Genomic DNA, 20,716 nt, shown 5'->3' with positions numbered 1-20,716 from the left:
CCCTCTCCTACTTGAACCACAGAGCCACTTCAGGCTTTTTTCTAGTGATGTGGTCCAGAGTAATCAAGCCTAGGGTTTCATGTATGCAAAGCACTCTACCCCTAAGGCACATTCCTAGCCCTCTACTTCAGGTTTGTTAGTTTGCTTATGTCTTTTTTGTTGTTGTCAGTTGTATGAGTTGAAGTCTGGTTCTGGGTGCTATCCCTGAGCAATTCAGCTCTAATCTTGTGCTCTACCACTTGAGCCACCGGTTTTCTGGTGGTTCATTGGAGCTAAGTGTCTCATGGACTTTTCTGCCCAGGCTAACTTTGAATCATGATTCTCAGATCTCATCCTACTGAGTAGTTAGGTTGACCAGCATGAGCCACAAGCACCCAGCTTCCACTTCACGTTTCTTAGTGATGAATTGGAGATAATAGTGTCATGGGACCTTTTGTGTCTGGGATAGTTTGGAATCCAGATACTCTGATCTCAGCTTCCTGAGAAGCCAGGATGACAGTCGTTGGCTATACAACCCTCAGCTGTGGCACTCTGCTGCAAGGGGGTCCTTGGCTCCACATGGTGGAGTGCTGGTCATGAGTCCAAGAGGTAAGGATCAGCACCAAGACCCTGAGTTCAAGGTTCATGACTGAGAAAAAAACAAAACAAAGCAATTGTCTGCAGTAGACAACACACTACTCTTCAGTAATACATAATTTTGTCCCTGCCATGGGGACATATCTGAGCCTCAATATTCTTGTCTGCATAATCATCCAAGTTGTGGAGCTATTACAAGGGGAAGATGAAAGAATGTACCCTTTGAAGGACAAAACACATAACACTCTTTACAGGATTCAGCACACAGCATCCAGTGAAAGACTCAGCACCCAGCACCCAATGCAGGATTCAGAACACTGCACCCTGTGAATGACTCAGTACATGGCATCCTGAGCAGGACTCAGCACACAGCACCGCATGAATGAACCAGCACCTCAGGAAGGACTCATCACATAGCTGTTTCCCACAAGCTGTCATTAGTATTAGGGTGCTTTCATCAGTATCACCATTCTTTCAGAAACACATCACAAACTGCACAAAGTTTACACCTAATGATTGAGATTGGTGGGGTTTTTTCTGCGGGGGGGGGGTATTCAGCCATAGGGATTGCACTAAAATGTTGGGGGTACTGTCCTAAGAACTTTTGCTTGAACCACAGCACAGAGTTTCACAGACATCCTGCCAGGGCTGGGTTTTAAACCCATCAGTGTCAGATCTCAGCCCCCGAATATCTTGGATGACAGGGATGAGTGAGCCAGCAGCATGTGGTCCTGTGGAGCTGGGTTGCAGTGGCATACCTCTGTCTAAGTCAGGTTAGATGGCAGCTGTCAGCACCAGATTCATGGCTTGCTCTGTGATGAGGTATTTGAAGTCCTATACTTATAGAGTTGCAGTCACAACATTCAATCTTATTTTGGTGCCAGTACTTTGTCTTGAGTAAGAGGCTAAACACAGTCCCTATGCTTTTACGCTCAAAGCTAGTGCTCTACTGTTGAGTGACAGCACAACTTCCGGATTTTTATGTGCATGTGGTAGTGAGGAATCGAATCCAGGGCTTTGTATGTACAAGCCATCACTATACAACTGACCCCAGGAGTGACAAGTGTATAAACAGATAAATATGTAGATTGACATCTATATATACATATATATGTATACATATGTATAAAACAAGAGAGAGTTGTCTGTATATTATGAAATTACATATATTAGTAGTAATTATTGACAAATTATTCCTTCAAGTTTTAAGTATCATGGTTGAATATATAACAAAGTATTAATTGAAAATTAGTCAAAGTAGCATAATTATTGCGTATAATTTTATAGTATACTCACACACTATTAATTTAATTGTTACTTTTATAACATTCCATTTGTATGGATGTATATTGGCATGCATTTCTTAGAATCTCCCAACAATCATTAGTGGCAGTCCCAGGATTCGACCCCCAGTCCTAAGTTGAAGTTTCGGTTATGGCTTTCCTAATAGCCAGACAAACATCAGCACGCAAGGTCATGTACACTTTCTGGGCCTTTTCATTTAGGCCCAGGATGGTCAGAATGCAAAGGCGAAAAAATGCAAAACCACCTTCTTGAACTCTGTTTTATCCTTCTCTTTTTTATTTTTTATTTTTAGCCTACCCCGAGATTTGAACTTGGATCCAAGGATCCAAGGGTCAGCTGTGGCAGAGATTCCAAGACCTGAGTTCAAGCCCTGTGCTAGGCCAAAGGAAGAAAAAAGGCCTGGCTGGGAATTTGCACCACTTTTCTGGCAGGCCTACGATTTGAACTCAGGGTCTGGGTAACACTGTGGCACTGTGGTTGAAGGGGAAGCTCACCGTCCTTGAAGACAAGAAATTTTAGACCAGTTCCCAGGGCCTGAATAGAAGCCCCAGAACTGAAAAAAATAATATTCATATATGAGATTTATTTACATGCATGGGTTTAGTGAGTATGATGTTTATTACACTTATTTATTTAGTATTATTACATGCATAACATTTCATTTATTACATCCTATCACATAGGATATACTTGCATATGGATTATATATCATACTGAGACCCAGGATATTTTTCAGGAAAAAAAATGTGTCAAAAGTGGCTTCTTACTCCATGAATAAATTTTTGGCCATGCTGGGATTTCAACTCATTGCCTAGAATGCCCAAAACATAAATGGGGTCACAGTCTTAGCTCACCATTTTCTGGCAAACTGAGCTGTAAGGAAATTCTGAGGAACTGTGATCAAGCCACAATAGTGCCCAACCTATATATTGATAGATGTGTAGATTGCTGTATATATATATATATATATATATATATATATATATTATATATATATATATGTATGTATATATGTATGTATAGATATACACACTTAGAGAGAGAATGTGAGGATATCATTAAATTATATATATATATATATATATATATATATATATATATATACAGTTACCAATTATTACTTTAAGTTATGTCTCCATTTAATGAAGTATCATGGCTGAATACTTATAAAAGCATTAATTAAAAATTAGTCAAAATCCTTCCATTAGAGGAATCACACCATGATGCTAGAATGGAAGATAAAAGTTCAATAATTTTTCTGTGGCATTCTAAAATAGAATCATGAATTAACTGCAAATTTTTTATTACTTTGATTACTTGGATAACATTCCATTAGCATTCACATAAATAGTAATGAGTTTGTCAGGATCTCCCTCCATTTGTGGGTGGCAGTCCTGGCATTCTAACTCCAGGCCTAGATGATTTATTTCAAATGTAAACAATTGGAATGACACTGTGAAGATTTCAGATTATCATGATTATAAAATGGACAACAAGAAGAAAAGAAAGCCAGATGTCAGTGGCTCCTGTCTTTAATGCTAGCTCCTCAAGAGGCTGAGGTGTAGAGAATGTCAATTTGAATTCAGCCAGGGCAGGAAAGTCCTAGACACTCTTATTTCTAAGAGATCACAGGAAAATATGCCCATGGGTTGGGCTTGTGCCTCAAGGGCAGAGCTCTACCCTTGAGCAAAAGGAGATCAGGGATAGGGCCTAGTCTCATATTTCAACCTCGGACCTGCCAAAGAAATAAAAGAATTCAGTAACTCCATGTCTCTGTGTATAGATGGATGATGTATGGACAATGGGCTTTCAGCAGGTTGCCCATGCCCAGACCCCCAACCTGGGCAAGCTGGGAAAAGCCCTCAGAGAGTACTAAGTATGAGCCAGTAGCTTGAACAAAGCATCCTTCTTTGCCATTTAATAAGTGAAACACCGAAGGCTTGCCTGGGCTGGTGTATGCAAAGGGTGCATTACACTCTGGCTGAGGTGTCTCATTGGGATATCTAGCAGCCAGACACTGCCTCCAGGGAGACTACAGTTCCTAGTCTGTAGCAGTTGTGGAAGCTTCTGGCTCCATATTTCCTATCCCTCTGTAGGATGTGAGCCTAGATCTCTGGGGCCTGGTGGATATCATTCATTCATCATTCCTCATTGCCGAGTCTCAGGCTGGTCCCAAATCCTGGCAAACATATAAAATGGCCAGCGATTTCTGTGCTGAAATCCCACCCTCATAGATCCTGTTAGAAGTGAGCCTTGGGCTGCGAATGTGGCTTAGTGGTAGAGTGCTTACCTAGAGAGCATGAAGCCTGAAGTTCGATTCCTCAGTACTACATAAACAGAAAAAGCCAAAACTGGCACTGTGGCTTAAGTGATACAATGTAGCCTTGAGGAAAAGCAACTCAGGAACATGCCCATACCCTTAGTTCAAGCCCAAGACTAGCAAAAAAAAATGTGAGCTTGGTGAGACATACTCTTCTGGGACTCAGAGGAGGGCCAAGGATATAGGTAAGAGGGAGATGGCAGGTGCTGGTGGCTCACCCTTATACTCTGAGCTACTCTGGAGGCTGAAATCTGAGGATCATAATTGCAAGACAGTGCAGGCAAGAAAGTCTATATGATACTCTTTTCTCCAATTAAACACCCAAAAAGCCAGAAGTAGAGCTGTGTTCCAAGTAGTAGAGTGCTAGCCTTGAGCATAAAAACTCAGGCATAGCATCCAGGCCATGAATTTAAACCCCAGGACTGGCACACAAACACACACACACACACACACACACACACACACACAAACACAAACACACACACACACACACACACACACACACACACACACACCAATATAGAGCATTTGCCAGTCAGCCTACCAAGTTCCATCTCTAGGAACTCAATATTTTTTTAAAAAAGAGGGAAAATGGAAGGAAGGACTTGCTCCAGGAGGTGATTTAACCAGTGCCAAAATTCCACAGGATTTCTATGATGTGGAACAGGACAGATAGCCTCAGGCAGAACATACACAGTATGGGCAAAGGTCCAGAGGTGTGGTATAGAGCAGGTGGTGTGGGGGGAATGAAGGTTCTGTGTCTTCAGACAAGTCTGGCTGAACACTCAAGACTGGGTCAAGGTTTGTACTTGAGTCACAGGTAAGGCAGACGGTAGAGTCCAGAATGGGGCCCAGGGGAAGATTAGCTTGACTTTTCACCATGGACCCCAGCCATTTCCTCTGGCTGAAAGCCTATTTTTCACAGCTCCTGACCCTAAGGCCTCCTTTGCATGGAGGAGTCAGGGCAAATGCAGGGAAGAACCCTTGCTTAAGAAAAGCTTCTACCCAATGCCACCAGTGGCTCAACCCCTGTAAATCCTAGCTACTCACGAGACTGAAATCAGAGATCGTGGGTCAAAGCCAGCTCAGGGGAAGAAAGTTATTGAGACTCTTCTTCCCAATGAACTACCAAAAGCCAGAAATGGATCTGTGGCTCAAGTTGTAGAGTACCAGCCTTGAGGGAATATGTTGAGACCTGAGCGCAGACCCTGAGTTTAAGCCCCAATACAGGCACAGAAAAAATAAAGAAGATTTCAGAAGCTCCAAGTCCACCGTGGAGAAAGGCCATTATCAGCTGGGCGAAGGTGGCTCATGCCTGTCATCCTAGCTACTCAAGGCTGAGACCTGAGGATCAATCAAGATTCAAAGCTAGCCAATGAATCACCAAAAAGCTGGGAAGTTGAGCTACGATAGTTCAAGTGGTACAGCACGAACCTAGTGCAAACAAGCTAAAGCATAACATCTAGGCTCTGAGTTCTTGTCCGGTAAGCACACACACACACACACACACACACACACACACACACACACTAACATCATTAGCAGGTGCCAGCAATCCTAGCTACTCAAGAGGCTGAGCTCTTAGGATGGAAGCTTGAAGACAGCCCAGGCAGGAAAGACCATGAGACACTTATCTCCACTCAATTTCTAAAAAAGATGAAAGTTGAGCTGTGGATCAAGTGGTAGAATGTTAGCTTTGAGCAAAGGAAGCTCAGGGACAGTGCCTAGGCCTTGAGTTACAGCTCAAAGATTTTTTTAAGACACTCATTGCCAGCCCCGCAGGCCATAAATCCAGATTTTGGTCATCATAGGTCTCACCTCCACTTCTGCCAATTCCACAGTACTGCCACAAGTGGCCAGTGTGTGGCCAACACTGGGTTAAGAAGTGGACGTACACAAGGGGTGAGGGGCATGGCCAGGTCAAGACTAATACCCCAGAACATTGAGTTATTGGTCATACCAGTCTCTCATCCCCCAGCTCCCTGGTCCTGGAGTCTAAAGTCTGTGCCTCTGAATTCTGGGCATCCAGAATTGTCTAGAAGTCCCAGCTGGGGCCAGAAGATAGACTTTCCTGTGATAAAGTACATTTACATTTCCTAGACACCGACCAATATTTCCAAGCCACCTTGGTCTCACCTCCCATGTAGCCCTGGATCCTCCTTGCTCGGGTGGACTTCAGTCAGCTGTCAAGCTTGAGTTGGCCAGACCCACCAGCAACCCCCCATTCCCCACTCCACTGCCAGCCTGTTGAGAGGGATGTCAGAGGCCCAGCTGAGGAAAAGGACAGGACATCGTGTGACTGAGGCCCTCCCTCTGAGGCATGGGAGACCCTATGCCAGCTGGCACTGCTGTACCAGAATCCGCTGGAGGCGGCCAAATATTTGGACAGCCAGACTTGTGCCCCAGAGAAAATATGGAACACAGGCCACTGGCAATTTAGGACTCATTGTAGACCCTGATAAGGAGCTAAAGGCAAGGTCGATGTGGAGGAAGGGCACCATCTGAAGTCAGAAAGAGGAGGACAGTCACCTAAGAAGGGGACAGAGAAGGATGAGGGAAAATTACACACACATACACACACACACACACACACACACACACACACACACACACACACACACACACACACACTCACAGACATTCCAAGGCCTCAGCGGTTCCTGAGAACAGAACCACGAACTCCCTCCATTCGTATCATATCTGACCTGTGAGAAGATGGCACTATCGTACTCAGTCCAACTGTAGACACAACATTGAGCCTCAAACGTATCTGGAATGTTTCATAACCCAGCATGGAATTTCCTACCATACACAGTGCTATGTGGAAAACTCAGCCACCTCTTTGTTTATTGCTGGTCATGGAGTTTGAACTCAGGGTCAGGGCACTGACTTTCAGCTCTTTAGCTGAAGATGATCACTCTACCACTTGAGCCGCAGCGCCAGTTCCTGTTTTCAGGTGGCTCATTGGATATGAAGTATCACCAAGTTGGCCTTGAACCGTGGTCTTTACATCTCAGCTTTATGAGTAGCTAGGATGACAGTTGTGAGCCACCAGCAGCGCCCTGCTTTAGCCACATTCATATACCCAGAGGAAACCCAATTTGTCAGGCCACGAACTTCTTGCAACCCTTGACTTCAAACTTTGACACTCAGCATCCAAATCCATCCTTTAATGGAGAGAATACAGGCACAACAATCTGATCTCTGCACCCATTCACCTACTCACTGCCTGCCAAAGGCCTCGTCCTCTTGAGTTCTTGGTAAGGCACCGCCCATCCTACTGTGGCTTCAAACTGGGGAAAACTTGGGGAGTTCTTAGAAATGTCTATACAGTGAGGCCAGCACCTGGTCTCTCAACCACAGCACCCACACACACACCTCCACATTTTTGCAGGCAAAGATGTTTTACTTTCTTTTTTTGGTTGTGGGGCTTGAACTCTGGGCCTGGGTGCTATCCCTGAGCTCTTCAGCTCAAGGCTTGAGCCACAGCACCCCTTCTGGTTTTGTGGTGGTTTGTTGGAGATAAGAGTCTCAGGGTCTTTCCTACCCAGGCTGGCTTTGTTCTTTTTTTTTTTTTTTTTGGGGTCCGGTCGTGGGGCCTGAAGTCTGGGCCTGGGCCTGGGCGCTGTCCCTCAGCTCTTCAGCTCAAGGCTAGCGCTCTACCACTTGAGCCACAGCGCCACTTCCGGCTTTTTTTTTTTCTTTTTGCTTATATGGTGCTGAGGAATCGAACCTAGGACCTCGAGCATGCAAGGCAAGCACTCTACCACTGAGCCAACTGGCTTTGAACTGTGATCCTGAGATCTCACCTCCTGAGTACCGAGGATGACAGTCCTGAGCTACTGGCACCCAGCCAAAGATACTTTTCCATGCTTGTCATCTTATCCCCTTAGGAGACTAAGATCTGAGAACTGCAGTTGGATGCCACCCTTGGCAACAAGTCCATGAGAACTCTTTATCTCCAATTAAACCCAAAAGAGCTAGAAGTAAAGCTCTGCTTCAAATGTTAGAGTCCTATCTTGGAGCATAAAAGACAAGACACCCCCTAATTTTAAGCATTTCCTAGCAAAGATCCACCGAAGAAAGGGAAGCAGGTGGGCACACGGGTGCTCAAAGCTCACACATATTAATCAAGACTCTCAGAACAGATCCCACCCTGCTATGATTCTGTAGATAATTTGTCCTACACCTTGGCAGTCTTAGATGGGACTGACCATGCACCAAATTAGGACGTTCAAGTACGATCTCATACTGAGGATCCCCTGAAATTATCAAAGACTCAGGAACTCTCAGAGTCCTGCCTCAACACTGGATAGTAAGGTGAGATATAGTTATCCAAACACACGATACGGAACCAAAGGTTTCTTAGTCAAAGGACTGAGACTGAGGGGCTCTAGCTTCCTCTCTCTTGCGAAGGTGAAAAGGGCTGATCTATCCCAGGAATGTTCCTGTGTTTGAGTATTATCAAAAGAGCAACCCAGCTCAGAGCCCAGTGCCTCTGGTTTTCCCACCAGTCTCTACCCAGCCCTGCCCCACCTTCAGCCTGCCCTCTCTGAATCCCAAATCTGCCATCTAGATTAAAGACTGAGCCAGCAAAGAGACCCCCTTCTGCCACTGAGAATGGCAGTCACTGGGCCCTAGCACCCTCTAGATGAAGTCTTGGAGCAACATGGTTCCCAACTCCCGCCCTCATTCCCAAGCTGTCCTGTGCCAGTGACATGCTTACCTCTGTCTCTCGTGGAGGAATGAACACCAGGGGTGTCATCTTCAAATTGAGCCCGATTGAGCACTCGAAAGTCCCAGCCCCCAAGGATGTGCTGCACAGGCATCCTGCAGTGAATGACAGCCAAGTTGTCAACGGTGAAACCAAGGTGCTAGGACATTTAATAGCAGTGTGGCTGGATCAAAGGCTCTATCACTGGTACTCTAGGTTGTCAGGAGAGATCATGGCTAAAATGTCCTGACACACCTGACTTGGGATCATCCTCCCTCTTCATCTTCCTAATTATCACTTACCTCCCCCCTTCACACTCCCTCACCCCAATACATCCCTAGCCCTTGGACACTTTCTTCTTATCTGACCAGAAAATAAACTCATTGGGGCCAGGGATGATTGAAACCTGGTGACCCACCCTGATCCCTAGGGTCTACTGAGGCTGCTTTCCTCTGCAGTCGGTTGAGCACACAGCTCCTAGATGTCATGAACTTGCTGAGGGGTCAGTGGCTTTATCCTACATAATGACTTTAATCTCTGGAACTGTCCCCACAAAGATTGTGAATGGTTTGCTCCCTTGATCCAGGGACTCCAAACCAAGTGTTGCATGTTCTCCCTTCTTCCTTCCTTTCCTCTTTTTCTCCCTCTGTCTTTCCCTACTCTCTCTCTGTCTCTCTCTGTCTCTGTCTATGTCTCTCTCTTTCTCTCGCTGTCTCTGTCTTTCCTTTCTTTGTGTCAATCATGGGCCTTGAATTCAAAGTCTAGGTGCTATCCCTGAGCCTTTTTACTCAAGGCTAGCAGTCTATGGCTTGAGCCATATATCCACTTCTGGTATTTTGTTTTGGGTAGTTAATTGAAGACAAGAGTCTTACAGGATTTCCTGCGCCGGCCAAAAGCCTCCATCCTTGGATCTCAGCTTCCTAAGTAACTAGGATGACAGGCCTGAAGCACCACCATCCAGCTCAAACCAAGGTTTCTTCATGTTCTGTGGAAACAGTCCTGGAACCTTTCATTGTCTAAGACCTCCCAGAGCATGGTGCACACTGTATAGGTTTGTTGGATAAATAAATGAGCATCTGTCTATGACAATACTACCGAAAAGTCCCATCTGATCAGGTAAGTATCCCCTGTAATTATTCCTCTGCCGAAGCCTGATGTAGCTCTCCCACAGTTCTCTCTCCTCCTTCTTCACGCCCTCCTGGGGGCACCACACTTAACTGTTTTGACTCCTAGGATGTGAGCCATGATGTACTCACTGGATTCCAGGGCCTCTAGAATGCCTATCTTCTCAAAGATCTCTGTCCAGCGGCTGACCAGCTCTGTGGCACTCAATTCCCCACTCAGGTATGAACGAGGTTGCCATGAGCTGAACGAATGGTTCAAGAGGCCTCCTCTCCTCCCCTGGGGCCAGCTAGGATGGTCTACCACATCCAGCCCCCAAGTTTCATGTTGCAGACAAAGGATCTTTGAGGCAGCCTGGGGTCTCTGAATCTCCCAGAATCTAGTGCAGTTGCTGGGAATCATATCTGCACAGAGTTGTCAGGCTGAGGATGGCAAGGTCACAATCTCTGCTCCCCAGGACGTCCCCGACTGAGGTGGTCACCCTAGAGAGAACTGGAGGAGATTCAGCAGCTGCCAGAGAAAGGCAGTCAAGGCACAGCGTTCAAAGCAAGAAATAATCTGGCTTGGGAACTCTGCCTGTGCCGCTTTGAACGTCATTGTTTGGCAGCTGAAATCGTCCATCCAAGGCATTAGTGGAAATTGCCAGCTTAAATAAAAAAAAAAACTGGAAAATGTAGCATTTAAATTGTCCCAATCAAACTTAAAGGGTTCCAAAATCAGTGGTCCCCTTTTGCTTCCAGACAGCCTACAGCAGGTTACAGAAACTGGCATTCATCGATCCCTATCTAACTGCCATGTCCTGATAACCAAGCGGGCTCCAGCAGGGGGAATGGACTTGCCTACCACTGTCCAGCTTGAAACGTCCTAGACAGGACACAGACTGGAGTCTGCAGGACTCCAGGGAGGATTGAACACTGGTGCACTGCCCCGGGAGAGAATCCACGCCACCAGTGGGGCCCTGGAGCCCTGGGCCTGGATGCCCACAGAGACCATAAATGCCCTAGGTAAGGTTCCCCTCTCATCCTCGGTCATGGTGAAACATCTGCCATGTCACACTGTAAGCCAGCCCCCAAAACCTCATAGCTTCATAGCACCTGCCCTACCCTTTTCCCCATCTCCTTCCCTAATTATGTTTGTCAGACACATTCCCAACCCTTGAATTAGCTCCAACTATACACTGAGAGCAGAGTGTCTGTCTAGAAGAGTGTGGCTGTGGACACACTCGCCTCACCAAACTTCTGGCCTGGGATAGAAGGACAGGTGTCCACTCGAGTTCACACAGGTCTCCTAGGGGAGGGCCACGCAGACCCAGCAGCTACTGTGTGCTACAGGAAAGGGAGAAAAGAGAGGTGGAAAGGGGAGGAAAGGAATGTCTACTGAAATATTCCATAAAGGAGCCATGAAACTGTGAAGCAGAAATCAAATATTGTGGCTGGGCTCATACTTGGTACTGATGAAAAAAGAACAACAACAAGTACATACACAAAGAGAAATAAAGTGCTTTTGCTGTTTTTAGACATGGTCACACACACACACACACACAAACACACACACACACACACACACACACACACACACACACACACACACACACACACACACACAAATCCAGAACAGTGACAGAAGTGTCTTCCATGCAGCACTTGCAATTTGCCAAATGATCATTCACCTGAGCACAGTCAGGATGTACAAGGAGAAAGATGATCTCTCTCTCTCTCTCTCTCTCTCTCTCTCTCTCTCTCTCTCTCTCTCTCTCTCTCTCTCTCTCATACACACACACACATACACATACATACACACAGACTCAGAGTAGTGCCTCTCTTAAGTTTTTTGGTTACTCATCTGGGACAATGTTCAGCTGGAGCATGCAGGTGCCCATGTCCCATTCCCTTTTCAGAAACAAGGGTTCCCACCCAAGGGGAGCACCATTGTAATGACACAGCACCACCCTGCCTCTCACCTTCCCCAGGGCCAAACCCTTCCCCTTGGGAACAACCAGACTTAAATCCCCATTTACCAAAACCCTAAGCCAGGACGCTGGGTGAAGGAATCCCCGGACCAGTGGCTCCTCAGATCCAGGACTGAAAACAAGCAGGGGGTCATGGGGTGCCCAACGAGGTGTCTGACCTGGCATGGGCATGGTGTTGAGGAAATGGATGGGATTCTAAAGGCTACATACATGGACAGAATCCCTACTTCCAGCCTAGATGCTTCTGGGTGACTGGGTGGATTCTTGGAGGGACAAGGAGAACAGATGGACCAGGAGCCCCAGCAGATGCTGGCAGAGCTGGGAAATGTGATCAAGCTGTGAGTACTGTTGACAGCTGGGGTGGGGGGGACAGGCCAGGTGTATGTGTGTCAGAGGGAGTGTGTTCCTCCCAGATATTCACCTTTCATCTGACCCCCAGTGCTCTCACCTCCCTAGTGGGATTTTCCAATACCCTCCTCAGGTGAGAGGGTGACTGAGAACAGAGGACAAGGACTCACACAGCAAGGGGTCCCTATCTTCTGCATCCAACACCCCCCCACCCCCAGAAAAAAGGAAAAGACCCGAGAAGGCAGGTGTGGAGTTGCTGCTCCCCACCTCTTTATAAAGCCACCAAGTTCCCACCTAGGTGAGGAAGGGTGAAGATGTGGGGCTGTGTGGTTCCCACTGCTCCAGGCCAGGGGCTTGGTGATGCCCCCTTCTCACCCAACCCTGCATCTCCCCATTTCCTGGGACATTGACACTAGGGATAAGGTTGGGATCCTTGGGTCGACAACCACTCCCCCACCCCCTTCTCCTGGGGAGCATTTGTGGCAGAGCCAGGGCTGGCCCCTGGCACTTGTGAGGCAAGGTTGGGATGTGACAAAGGAAGCGGGAGTCGTGGGTCTGAGTTGGGGTGGGGAAGGGGGGTTGGGAGAGGTCACGAGGTGCGGGCCCATGGGACGGCCACTCATGTGTGCTGCTGGGAGATGCTATAGGCTGCCATTCTGGATGCAGTGGGCAGCAATGGCAGCATCATGGCAGATGTTCAGGCCCAGAGCAGAGGATGGGGGGGCCAGGACGTGGTCAGGGTCACAAGCTGGCCGGGGGCACATCACTGGATGACTCTGAGAGGCGCTGCAGGTCTGAGCCAGCAGCCCATGTTTGAAACGTGATGCCATGGGGAAGGCAGGAAAAGGGGCCAGGACAGGGGCAAGTGGGTGGCAGGGCTTAGCCCGCCCCAGGAAAAGTTGAGCTCCTGGCATTGGAATCTCAGACTCAGGGCCTACTTGGCCTCTGAGCCTCTCAGTGCCTGTGGGAGGGATGTGCCAGCTGTGCTGGCTTTGTGTGCTCTGCGCTCCTGGCCCAGACCCGTGATCCTCCAGCAGCAGAAACCAGCCATTGATGCCACCTCCCCTGATGCTTGTGACTGCTCTTTTCTCTGCTGTCTCTCTCTGCCCCCCACTTCTCTCCTGGGCTGCTCCACCCATGCTGCACAAGTGAGCCAGCCCCCATGTGCCTCTGACTGCAGCAGATATGTGCTCCCTCGGCCACGTCCTGTCCTCTCCTCAGTCACGCCCCCTCCCCACTCGACCATGCCCCCCATCCCTGACCTTGTGGTGCCCTGACTGCCCTAAGGTTAACAGGCCATGGAAGAAGCAGCCTCACCTCAGTTCAGGGCTTCCTCCCAACCCCAGCAGATGCCCATGGCATCGAACCCCTCCCTCAGCCCAACGGCAGGGAGAGACTCTTCTCCATCCACCCTACACACTAAACAGGTGCACGGTTACCCTCTCTTAGTGTGTGTTTGTGTGTGTGCGTGTGTGTGATTTTCAAGGATACCTACCTCTCAAGGACTCAGAACATAGCACCCTTTTGGATGACAGCACACAGCATAGTTTAAAAACTATAGCACAAAGAAACCTGTGTAATGGACTCAGCACAATGCACATTTTGAAGGACTCAGCACATAACAACCTTTGGGATCCTCATGGTAATCTAATGACCAATAAAATTAGACATGCCATTATGACATCACCAAGCTTAAATATCATAGAATTATGACAGCATATGTCATAGTGAAATTATAGACATATTGTGAATGCCTATTTTGTGATTTCATTCTATTTCAAGTAAGCAATATTGGTGGATATCAGAAATCCATTGTAACTTCAAAGCCATTGTGACATGAAAATCCTTTTGTGATATCACAGTGCCATTGTGATATCATTAAGCTGCTGTGACATCACAAACCTGTCCTGTCCATTGTGACCTCCTCACCAATGTGACATCACAAAGACATTGTGCTATCACATTTCTGTTGTGACATTACAATCACCCTGAGACTTCCCAAACCCATTATGACATCTTTAGCACCATTGAAAAAACACATGGCCTTTGTGACAACACAGTCCCTTTGTGTATCCATTGTGAAATGTCAATTGAGATCAGATATGCCATTGTGATATCACAAATCATTTACAATATAATCATAGGTGTGACATCACATTGTCATTATGACAATATCAGGTCATTATGATATCCCAAATCAATAATGACATCATACCATTATTACATCACATTGTCATTGTGACATCATATTAACATTAGGAATGCCTATTATGTGATTTCATTATATTTCAAATGTGGCATGTGGGTTCATATCAAAAACACATTTTGACTTCATAACCATTGTGACATCACAATCCCTTTGTGACAAAACGTTGCCATTGTGATATCTTTAAACAACTGTGACAATTCAAACATATCCTGTCCTCGTAAGTTTTGTGACATGTTGCCACTGTGTTATGTTAGGCCCATTGAGAGCTCATTCTATTTTTGACCTCATATTATTTCAGGTATGACATTAAATATTAATAATATACTGTGACATCATGAGTATTGTGACATCACACTGCTAGATGTAATGACCATTGTGTCACATTGTCACATCACAAATCTATTCGTCTTCATCACATTTGTGCCAACATATGCCTTTGAAATCCTCACAATCCCATTCTAAACTCATATACTCATTGTGAGTTATTGACAATTGAGTTGTCGAATGCCATTGTTACATCACCAATCTACTGCGACATCACAAAACTATTTTGAACTCATCACTATTATGGCATCACCAACTAATTGTGATTATAACAACACTCTTATGACATTATAATTTGACATCATATTGCAATTGTGATATCACTGTACCATCATGCTTTCACAAACCTATTATGACCTCATCACATCTTAGAAAATGCACGGCCTTTGGGACATCAAGCTCCTTTTCTGAACTTGTATCATTATGAACTTGTAGCAATTGAAATTTGAAATAAGGTGTGATATTACAAACTAGTTTGACATCACTTACGCATTTTTATATCATTAACACTTTGACAAATGAAACCAGTTAGGAACCTTAGCACTTTTGACAAAAAACATGGCCTTTGTGTCATCACAGTTCATTTGTGTATGTCATTGTGACTTCATTCTCATATCCCCATTATAAGCTAATGGCAGTTAAGATATGACATGCCATTGTGACTTCGCAAACCCTTTGTGACATCATCAGACTGTCGTTATGATATCATCAGCTCATTGTGACATCACCTAGCTACAGTGACATCATAGCATTATGACATCGCATTGCCATTTTGCTGTCATAGACACATTGTGAATGTATATCCTATGATTTCATTCTATTTCAAATGTGGCATATCAGTTGATATCAGAAATACATTGTGACCTCAAAACCACTGTAACATTATAAACCCTGTGGGACGTCATAACCATTGTGACACCATATTTTTGTTATCACATCCTTAGCTTATGGTGACAACACAAAATGAGAATGACATTATAGCATTTGCCATTATGTCATTGTGACATCATAGTCATATTATGAATGCCAAATCTGTGATTTCATTGTATTTGAAATGTGGCATGTGGGTTGATATCAGAAACTCTTTGTGATGTCATAAACATTGTCATATCAGAATCCCTTTGTGACATCTATTTTGCAATGTGACATCACAATACCAATATGATGCTACTAAGGCACCATGATATCACAATGGTCATGAACTCACAATGGGTTTCTGATATCAACCGACATGCCACATTAGAAATAGAATCAAATAACATAATAAGCAAACACAAAATGTCTATGATATCAGAATGACAATGAGATGATACAATGCTATGATGTCATTGTAGTTTTTTACATGTCAAAATGAGCTGATGGTGTCATAATGACATGATGTCACAATTATGATAATGTCAGAAAGAATTTTTTTATGTTTAAATGGTATGTCTGATGTCAGTTGTCATTAGTTCTCCATGAGCATATGGACACAAAAATCTTCTGTGACTTCACAGAGGCCATGTGTGTTTTCAAAGTGGTAAGAGGTCATAATAGGTTTCAAAGGGCACAATGTGATCCATAATGTCACAATGAAAATGAGATGTCCCATTGGGTTTTTGATGTCACAATCGTGATGAAGTCACAATGGTTTTGTGATGTCACAGTTTGTAATATCCGAATGATACATCCAATTTCAATTACTCATAATTCCATATGAGGACACTGGGTGATAGAAGAAGCTTCATAGTATGTGGTCATACTATGTGAAAACCCAATGGAACAGTGATTTCACAATGACAATGTGATGTCTCAACAACATGTTATAATAATGTTTTGATGTCACAATTGGTGATGCCATACTGATGAGGAGGTCTCAATAGATTTGAGATGTACCAAGGGGTTGGTGATGTCATAATGGCATGTGGGATCTCAATTGTCATTAACTCACCATGAGCATATGAATTTGGGAAGGGATTCTGATGTCACCAAAATATATGTAGTCAAGAAGGTGAAGAACTAACAGGTCTGAGATGTCACAAAGTGACACAATGGTTATGATGTCCAGCGGTGTGATATCATGATGTTACTTTGGATTTTAGATATCTCATGTCGTATTTGAAATATGAAGTCGAACACAGATTTTCAACTCACAAAGGGCCTAAGATATCACAATGGCATTTCACAAAAGTTATGAGGACAGGAGAGGTATTTGATGTCACAGTGGGTTAATGATATAACAAAGGAAAAGTGCTGTGACAAAGAGATTTAGATGTCACAAAGGTTGTGAGTTCACAATAGTTTCCTGATATCAACCCACATGGCATATTTGAAATAGAATGAAATCAAAGAATAGTCATTCACAATGGGTCTACGACATTAAAGTGACAACGTGATGTCAAGGCAGCAATGTTTGATAGGATATGTACCCATTACCTTACTCATGTAAGGTAACTGTAATCCCTCTGTACACTACACTTACAATAAAAAACGTACAGAAGAAAAAAGGAGAAAAAATGGTATGGTGTCATTGCGGTTTGGTGTTGTCACAATGAGATGATGGTGTCATGATGACAATGTGATTTCACAGTCATGATTATTGCACAAAGTATTTGTGACCCTACAATGCTATGTGTGATCACAATTTTCATTAGTTTACTATGAGGATATGGCTACACAAAGGGTCTGTGATGACACAGAGGTCATGTGTATTTTAAAGGTGCTAAGAGTTCACAATTGCTTTGCGATGTCACAATGTGATTGTGAAGGCACAACAGCAATGTGATATCACAATGGGTTTGTGATGTCACAGTGATGATGAGGTCACAATGAGTTTGTGATGTCACTATGAGTTTGTATTACTACAATGACATGTCCAATTTCAATTTCTACTAGTTCAAAATGAGGATACAATTTCAAAGAAAGAATCTGAAGCACCAAAGACCATGAACTTTTAGTCATAACGTGTGATATGCTGCCATTAGGATATTTTAGGCCTTTAGTAAGCTTATATTCTGTTTTCAAACTCATAATTCAGGCATGGCATCTGATATCAGAAATTGACTCTGACAATATGAACATTGTGACATCACATTGATAGACATCAAGAACATGGTGTCACATTGTGAACTCACAAAACTGTTAGGACTTCATCACATTTGTCTCAACACATGACTTTGGAGACAACACAATCCTTTTGTAAACTCATATCTTCATTGTGAATTAAAGACATTTGAGAATCGGCATGCCATTGTGACATTTCCAACCAATTGTGACAGCATAAACCTATTATAGTAGAAACACATTGTGATCTATTAGCCATTGTGTTAGCACAATCCCTTTGTGACTCCACACTTCCAAAGTGATATCACTAACCCACTGTGAAATTCCAATCCTCTCATACCCAATCCAGGTATGAAATGTAATACCCGAATCCAGTGTGATATCTAGATCATGGTGACATCACACTGATAGATGTTATGAGCATTTTGTAACATTCTGACAACACACACCTGTTAGGACTTCATCATTTTTGAGAAAACACATTCCTTTGGAGACATCACAGTCCCTTTGTGAGCCCATATACTCATTGTGAGTGGACAATTGAGATCATATGTGCATTTTGATGTCACTAACCCATTGTAACATCACACACCTCTTGTAAACTCATCACCAGTATGGCATCATCAATTGTGGTAACAAAACTTTATTAAGTCATCATATTCCAACATCCCATTGCCATAGTGATATCACTGTTCCAATGGTTTTTCAAAAACCTAGAATGTCCTCATAGCATTTTAGAAAATTCATGGCCTTTTATATTTCAGTCTTCTTCTGTGAACTCATATCCTCATGGTGAAATAGTAGTAATTGAAATTGGACATGTGAGTATGAGATGTTACTTCACAAAACGTTGATTTCATCACCAATGTGACATCACAAACCCTTGTAAGCTCTCATTGCCATTTGATATCACTATCACATTGTGATATCCCAAACCTATTTGGACCTCTCAGCACATTTGAAAAAACACATGGCCTTTGTGACATCACAGTCCCTTTGTGTAACTATACCCTGATTATGAACTCTTTGTGACATCACCATTGTGACATAACATTCTCATTATGACAGTATCAACTACTTTTGACATCACAAAACTACGACAAGATAGCATTATGAGATCACATTGTCATTGTGATGTTATAGACAGATTGTGAGTGCCTGGTTTTAATTTTTTTTTTGTCGGTCGTCGAGCTTGAACTCTGGGCTTGGGTTCTGTCCCTGCTCTTCAGCTCAAGGCAAGCACTCTATAGCTTCAGCCACAGCACCACTTCTGGTTTTCTAATGGTTTTATTGGAGATAGTCTCATGGATTTTCCTGCCTGAGGTGGCTTTGAAGTGCAATCCTTCTATCTCAGCCTCCTGAGTAGCTTGCATTACAGTCGTGAGCCACTGGCGCCCGGCTTTTTCATTCTTTTTCAAATTTGACATGTGTGTTGATATCAAAAACATAATGTGACCTCATAACCATTGTAACATCATAAATAAGCAGTGACATCAAATTGTCATTATGACACCTTCAGCTCATTGTGACATCACCAAACCACAATGGCATCATAGCATGATAAATCACAATGACATTGTTACATCATAGTCATAACAGTGTGAAGGCCTATTCTGTAAATTCATTCTATTTCAGAAATCCATTTTGACCATATAACCATTGTGATATCACAATCTTTTGTGACATCATTAATCTGCTGTGCCATAACAAACCAGTCCTTATAAGTTTTGTGACATGCTGCTATTGTCATATGTTAATCCCTTTGTGAGCTCATAATCTGTTTTTAATCTCATATTTCTGGTATGACATGTGATATCAGAAATCCCCTGTGACATCATACTACCAGATATCATGAGTATTGTGTCACATTGTGACATCACAAACCTGTTAGAACGGCATCACATTTGTGACAACACATGCCTTTGGAGACATTACAGTCCGTTTTTGAAATCATATATTCATTGCCAATTAATGACAGTTGAGATCTGCCATGCCACTCTGACATCATGAACCCTTTGTGACATCAAAAACTTATTGTGACCTCATCACGAGAATGGCATCAACAACTGATTGTGGTATCAAAGCATTATTTTGAAATGATATTGTGGTATTGCCATTGTGATATCATTGTCCCATTGTGCTTTTACAAACCTATATGGCCACATCACATCTTAGAAAATTCATGGCCTTTGAGGCTTCAAGCTCTTTCTGTGAACTCGTGTACTTATAACTTCTAAGGCCAAGAGACAAACCATCAAGTCACATTTAATATAATAAACCAATTTACACTAGAAGGGGTGATTACCTTATCCTGGACTGGATACCCAGGTCCAAGAGCAGCCTTGACCACCAAACCTCAGACCTTCAATGGGCAGCCCCACCCTTTCTTAATTGGTCTGCAAACCACCAGCCAAAAAATTATGATCTCCAAAGCTCCAAACCTCAATGAGCAAGGCTTTTTACTTTTCCATTCCTAGCTCCTTCGCTACAGACTTGTCCTTCCTTCCTGGTCTTTCCCTATTTCCCTTCCACCACTTCCTTCAGGACTCTCCAGTCTCCACAGGCCTGCCCTACTCTGCCCCAGTGACCACTTGCCAACCTTCGGCTCTCCATCAACTTCCTCTCTTCTCAAGTTTTTCCCTTTCTGCTGTCTCACCACTTTCTTCCATCTGGGTAGCTCTCATTTTTATATCTCCTTCCAATGCTCTGAAAATGCAACTTATATATAGGTTGTATCCCTCCTCACTCCAATGTGTCTTCTGCCTAAGAGTTTTCAACCGTCATTTC

This window comes from Dipodomys spectabilis, unplaced genomic scaffold, assembly GCF_019054845.1.
Source record: "Dipodomys spectabilis isolate Male_0828 unplaced genomic scaffold, ASM1905484v1 ptg000584l, whole genome shotgun sequence".
In the NCBI taxonomy this organism is placed as follows: Eukaryota; Metazoa; Chordata; class Mammalia; order Rodentia; family Heteromyidae; genus Dipodomys; species Dipodomys spectabilis.
The sequence above is the reverse complement of the archived record's forward strand: the minus strand, read 5'-3'. Positions refer to the sequence as shown.